Here is a 6,401-nt window from a genome sequence, read left to right on the forward strand (position 1 = left end):
AATTGGCCTCCTTGCCGGAAGAGCACCCGATACATATCCCCAAAACTTCCTCTCAGATCCAAGACTCCCAAAGCCCAAATGTGGAAATGCTACAACTAAATAACCATTCTGCAGGTTTCTTTTCCGTACGGCTTCACTTGAAAATTTGAAAACTCCTGAGATTTTTCAACATATTAAAGCGTGTCACACTAAGGAGTGACACATAATACTCAGACTCTTGCCTAGACTGGGAGAGACTTGGCGATTGAAAGCAGGGAGGGGCTACAGGCGAGAAAGGGCTGAACTCCCGCTTCCGAAGATTTCACCTATTTTTCAGTTTGCCTGGAGCAGGCCATGCAGATTCCCTTCCCTTGGAGGCCCAGGGAGCGGCTGGTAGATCGCTGATTCTCTGCCCCCCACCGCTTCTGCAAGTGGGCGAAGGACACCTTTCGTGCCCCGCACTCTTGGCCCGCCCCTTAACCTTTCTTCCTAGTCACTTCCGGCCCGTTTCCACGCTCCTGAAACCATTATTCCGCTTCATCCTCCCCCCAGTCCTCACCTGAGTCCCTTTCGCCAAACACCGACTTCAGTGCTTAGAGACAGTAACTAGGGAATCTGGGAGGTGGAACTGCATCTTGGGACAAGTAGTCGAAGGCAGAAGAAAGCAGTAGAGAACTACAATTCCCAGAATACACTTCCATTTCCTACCTCTTCCCCAATGAGGCCCCCGTCGACCCACCTCCTTTTAAAGATTCTCTTAGCCACGTTGACTGCACGGGAAAAACCTTTTTAAAACATTTTTTACGTTGCTTGAACCTACCATTTCGAAAGTATTCCGAAGGCTAAAGTGAGAAATAAGCCCAGGTTAGGGAGAGGAGAAACGAGTTTCACGTCCTGGTCTCGCACCGCGTTGGATTGTCGCTGGGACGGCAGTCAGGCATTTGGTGTAGTCGCCTAAGAGGTGGGTCTTTCGGCTGGGGCCCCGGGAAACCCCGTGGGCCTGCGCGGCGTTCTTCTTTTTCTATCCGCCATCTGCGGTGAGTGTCTGCTCTTCGGCTGCTCTGGAGCCAGCGCCCTATGCCGCCTTCTGTTGTGATGTCTGACCTAACCCGTCTCTTCCTTTTCCCCAACCTCAGGTGGAGCCGCCACCAAAATGCAGATTTTCGTGAAAACCCTTACGGGGAAGACCATCACCCTCGAGGTACGGGCCAGGTGGTCATGAGGAAGCCAAGGTCCGAATAAGGTCCTGAGGTGGATTTTAGGACCGGCGCTGCTTTCCATGACTTAAACCATGATTCCGAATTTGGGTTCTAAAACTTAACCTTTGAAATGAGTATCTTTTGCTCAGCAACGGCCTTGAGGTGATTTTCGGCGGCCAAAGGCGGGCCTCTCACCTCTCGAGAGGTTCCAGCTAGTTAAAACGGAGGAGCTTGCGCCGGGTAACTACGCCCGCCGGGCGCGAGCAAGTGTGGCCCTGTGGCGGCCGCCCGCCCTGGGCTGGGGAGATGAAGGTGCTTTCCGGTAGCCGACTTGGGAGGTTGCCCACTGGGTGGGTAATAGGTCTCGAGTAGGTTTCAGCCCTGTCGCCGGTTCGGTTCAGTGGTAATTGTCAAACTAAATGAGTTCTGCTGTAGTTCCGTAATGTGTAAGCAACATACTTTCATTTTAACATTCATAGGTTGAACCCTCGGATACGATAGAAAATGTAAAGGCCAAGATCCAGGATAAGGAAGGCAAGTAATATTTTGTAGTTAAGAAAACTTAACCTGTGGAGCCTTCAGCCTACCTGTAGGTGCTAGACATATCTGCTCATGGTGAGGCGGGGAGGGGCAGATTGACAAAATACTCGGGGAATAACACAATAAATGTTTGTGATCGGGGAGCACAGTCCCTAGATTGGAATCCTTGAGGTGTATTTTCACTTGTGTGAATTTGGACACTTACTTATTTTGTGTGAGATGGGAGTCTCCTCTGTCGCCCAGGCTGGAGTGCATTAGCTGGTTCAGGCTTACTGCAGCCTCCGCCTCCCGGGTTCAAGTGATTTTTGTGCTTCAGTCTCCCTAGTAGTGGGGATTACAGGCGTGCAGCACCACGCTCAGCTAATTTATTGTATTTTTAGTAGAGACTGCGTTTCACCATGTTGGCCAGGCTGGTCTGGAACTCCTGACCTCAAGTGATCCCCCCACCTCGGCCTCCCAAAGTGTTGGGATTACAGGCGTGAGCCACTGCAGACAGCCCAGTATTGTCCCTAAGATTTAATGCAGTAAAATGTGATGTGTAAAGATTTAGAACCATGCCTAACCTCTAGTAAGGGCTTATGGTCAGCCATTAGTACCATGTATTTGATTAAGGGGTTTTACCTTATAAATCTGGAGCACATCACAGGCTTGGTGTGCTGTGACTTCTTGTTTTTTTCTTATTAGGAATTCCTCCTGATCAGCAAAGACTGATCTTTGCTGGCAAGCAACCGGAAGATGGACGTACTTTGTCTGACTACAATATTCAAAAGGTCTGTCTAGGGGAAGAGCAGCCTCTTTTAAAAAAAATGTTATTTTGGAAATTTTTTACTTTTTTTGAGACAGGCTGTGACTTTGGCACAGTCACTGCAGCCTCCATCTCTCAGACTCAGGTGGTCCTCTCACCTTAGCCTTCTGTAGTTGGACCTATAGGCACACACCACCATGCCCAGGCTGGTGTCAAACTCCTGGGCTCAAGTGATCTTCCCACCGTGGCCTCCCAGCGCTAGGATTACAGACGTGAGCCACTCCATGTGGTGTATTTTGGACATTTTGGCACGCAAAAGGGGAGAATGGCATTAGATTAGCAGTAGATTTTTAGGTAACTCCTATACTGATACTTGAGAAGCACTAGTATAGTTTTTCCCATTATGAATTTTGCAAGTTGCATCCCATGGTGTAATGTAATGCATTCTTTAATCTCCCTAGAAACTGTTAAGAATCAGATACTCTATTGGGATGGGGGCAGCAAGATTACCTCATAAATGTTACTGCATACTGCTACTGCTTTTAATTAAGAGATGCATAATGTTGGGTGTGCCCATTCTTGGTGGAATCATGAAAGCTTACGTCATTCTTCCATTAACAGGAGTCTACTCTTCATCTTGTGTTGAGACTTCGTGGTGGTGCTAAGAAAAGGAAGAAGTCTTAAACACCACTCCCAAGAAGAAGCACAAGAGAAAGAAGGTGAAGCTGGCTGTCCTGAAATATTATAAGGTGAGCCAGTTAAAGTGATGGGCAGAATGTCAGCAAAGTCCTGGCTTATTTGGAAAACTTTATAATAACTTGTATTTTCTTGGACTTAAGTATCCAGTATTACCCCATTTTGGTTTAAATGACGTATTCTGGAAATGAGAAATTCAGACTTCCTGGGGTTTTTCCTGTTTGGTATTTAAAATCACTTATGTAATAGGGTTCTGAGTTCAAAGTCGGGTCTGGGTTCAGGTCTTACCTTTGTCTACGACTTGCAAAGCTGGCCTTTAGTGTTCAGAAGTCCCAAGACTTCTGAATATTTTCATTGTAGTAATAATAACTGGTGAGAATTTAGGGTGCTTCGGTTTGTAAGCACGAAAACTACCAGTATTACATAGTAAAAGCTTAAATATTTTGAGTCACTTAAATTAGACTTCAAAATGTGTTGTAAAATTATCTTACAGCAGGTTTGTACTTTTCAGGTGGATGAGAATGGCAAAATTAGTCGCCTTCGTCGAGAGTGCCCGTCGGATGAATGTGGTGCTGGGGTGTTTATGGCAAGCCACTTTGACAGACATTATTGTGGCAAATGTTGTCTGACTTACTGTTTCAACAAGCCAGAAGACAAGTAACTGTATGAGTTAATAAAAGACACGAACTAACATTATTGTTGGATTTCACTGTAGTAAAAAGAATAGTTTTTAAGCACCAAATTGATGGTCACACCATTTCCTTTATTAGTGCTACTGCTATCACTGTATGAATGTTGCTTCTGGGGATTGTGCGACCCAGTGGTTCTGTATACCTGCCAGGTGCCAACCACTTGTAAAGGTCTTGATATTTTCACTTCATAGTAACTTCTTAGAATACCTATACTTTGGCAGAAGTTATACTTAATGTAAGTTGTCTAAATATAAGCCAGTTTTTGTTTCTGTCCATCTTGACCTCAACACAGTAGACATTTGGGGCCAGGTAAGTCTTTGTTGTGGGGTCTGTCATGTGATGAGCAGCATCCCTTCCCTTTACCCATTCAGTGGCCAGTAGTGCCTATCTCTTGTCTTTGAGAATCACAGTTTGTGTAGGTGTTGAGACCTTGGCTAGGCATACTTGTGTTAAAGGCTAAAGTTGCCAACTCAAAAATGGATACTGGCTCGGAGTGGTGGCTCAAGCCTGTAATACCTACACTTTGGGAGGATCACTTTGTGTCCAGGAGTTCAAGACCGGCCTGGGCATCATAGCAAGACCCCGATCTCTGCAAAAAAAACCATAGGCTGACTCCTATGGTCCTGCCTACTGGGGAAGGTGAGACAAAAGGATCCCTGAGCCCAGGAGCTGTAATCATGCATTACACTTCAGCCTGGCCAAGACCTGTTTAAAAAAAAAAAAAAAAAGCATCCGCAGTCTCTGGGTGGTTTCAGTGGAATGTTTGCTGTCTGTCGTACAGCTCTTGGGAATTTAATGTTTGTTCAGGATGGATCCCTATAAAGGAATGATTACTTATTTGTACTGTTAACACTAAAAGACAGTTTAGTTTCAAGCAGGACTTGGGTAGCATATCTTCCTGTGGAGCTCAATTCAGGGAAAGCTGGTTCACTTGATAAGCCTCTTAACTAAAGCATCCACTTGAAAGAAATCGGTGATGTGTAAGTAATTAACAATTACCTTTTACCATATTGCCAGTCTTTCCATTAAAGGATTTCTAGTTGGAGGCATCCTTAAATAAGATTTCCTATTTCTGAGCACTTCTGACAGTTTGTGCATATGAACACATGATAGAACAACTTAGATACTTTTTGGCCAGTAGTAGTGCATTTCTACCTTCAAAAAAGCAACACGTTGAGTTATTTACATCTTTAATGTAATTTTAAAATCCCGGATCCCAAGAAGTCTTGGCTTGAATTTGTTTTTCTTTGTAACAAACAATTCTATCTCCCACTTTAAAGTCCATATTTTCTTCATCTAAACTGAGACCACAATCCATTTCCGTTTTGACAATTGAGATGCCATCTTTTTGGTGTTTCAGTGAGGTTAATGAACCTTAAAAAGATAAAATTTAAGGTTAGTATATTTAATAAATGATAAGTACCTACTAAATACTATATTGTATGGTGTTACCAGGAAATAACACTGAAATTCTTAAAAATTGCGTGGTCCTGTCATGTTAAATAATGGGACTAAATACCAGGGGAACCCCCTGAAAAATGAAGTTTCCTGTAAATAAGACCTAATTTGTAGCAAAATACTCTAAATCTCCTATTTCAAAGGTAGACACAAACTTTTTGCTGAGGATAGGATGGTACTTACTTGAGATGTAAAACCAACATACATCTCAAGCAAAGGGAACCCATCAACTACAGACAATTTAGGAATTACAACAGCAATAAGAAATGGCCTGAGCTGAGATTATGGACAATGAAAGATGAACAGATTTCAAATGGTTATATAGTCAACAGGTTTTGGTGACTGGATATAGGAGATTTTGATGTTGCTTACCCTTCCAAATTACATGTCCATTATGGATTAATTTAATTTTTTTTTGTTTTTCTAACTGTCCCTTTTGGACTCTGCAGCCAGCCACAGGAACTTTTTTCTTCCCTTCTGTTACAGAGAAGGTAGCTAGTATAGATGCCTCACCTTTAGGAAGAAGAGAACATTAATGTGCAGAGAACTAAAGACTGAGAAATATGCAATTTCTGACATTCTGTGGTATAAGAATTAAAGGTATGACAAAAATCCAAATTCATGCCTAGAAAAAAGTCTAGGTTTCTTTAACTCCAATTTTATTTTCCTGACCAATATTAAGAATAAAAATGCATGAAAATCTTTGGCTATTCTTTTTTTTTTTTTTTTTTTTTTTTTTAAACAATCTCACTCTGTCATCCAGGCATGATTTTGGCTCACTGCAACCTCCACCTCCAGGGTTCTGGTGTTTCTCCTGCCTCAGCCTCCCCAGTAGCTGGAATTATAGGCGCCCACAACCACATCCAGCCGATTTTTATATTTTTCGTAGAGACGGGGTTTTACCACGTTGGACAGGTTGGTCTCAAACTCCTGACCTCAAGTGATCCACCCGCCTCGGACTCTCAAAAGTGCTGAAATTACAGGCGTGAGCCACTGCACCCAGCTATCTTTGCCTATTCTTGTCTGCTCCATGAAAACCTTGTTTTAAGCTTTCTTTCAATATATTTTCAAGAGTAGATCATCTGTCATTAC

General features: G+C 43.4%; 2 pseudogenes across 2 annotated transcripts in view; one reads left to right on the top strand and one right to left on the bottom strand.

Moving 5' to 3' along the window:
- Positions 1-721: 721 nt before the first annotated feature.
- On the top strand, positions 722-3,866 carry LOC111530440 (annotated as a pseudogene). The gene is made up of 6 exons (XR_002727808.2): positions 722-1,016; positions 1,116-1,180; positions 1,658-1,712; positions 2,403-2,488; positions 3,085-3,212; positions 3,671-3,866. The product of XR_002727808.2 is annotated as a ubiquitin-40S ribosomal protein S27a-like (transcript).
- A 1,158-nt stretch (positions 3,867-5,024) lies between these two features.
- Positions 5,025-6,401, bottom strand: part of LOC111530579 — a 5,107-nt pseudogene continuing 3,730 nt past the window's right edge. Inside the window, exons 3-4 of the transcript XR_003307016.1 lie at positions 5,682-5,822; positions 5,025-5,225 (exon numbers count right to left, since the gene is read on the bottom strand). The product of XR_003307016.1 is annotated as a translation initiation factor IF-2, mitochondrial-like (transcript). The remainder of the gene's footprint in view (positions 5,226-5,681; positions 5,823-6,401) is intronic.

Source organism: Piliocolobus tephrosceles, unplaced genomic scaffold (genome assembly GCF_002776525.5).
Source record: "Piliocolobus tephrosceles isolate RC106 unplaced genomic scaffold, ASM277652v3 unscaffolded_348, whole genome shotgun sequence".
NCBI lineage: Eukaryota > Metazoa > Chordata > Mammalia > Primates > Cercopithecidae > Piliocolobus > Piliocolobus tephrosceles.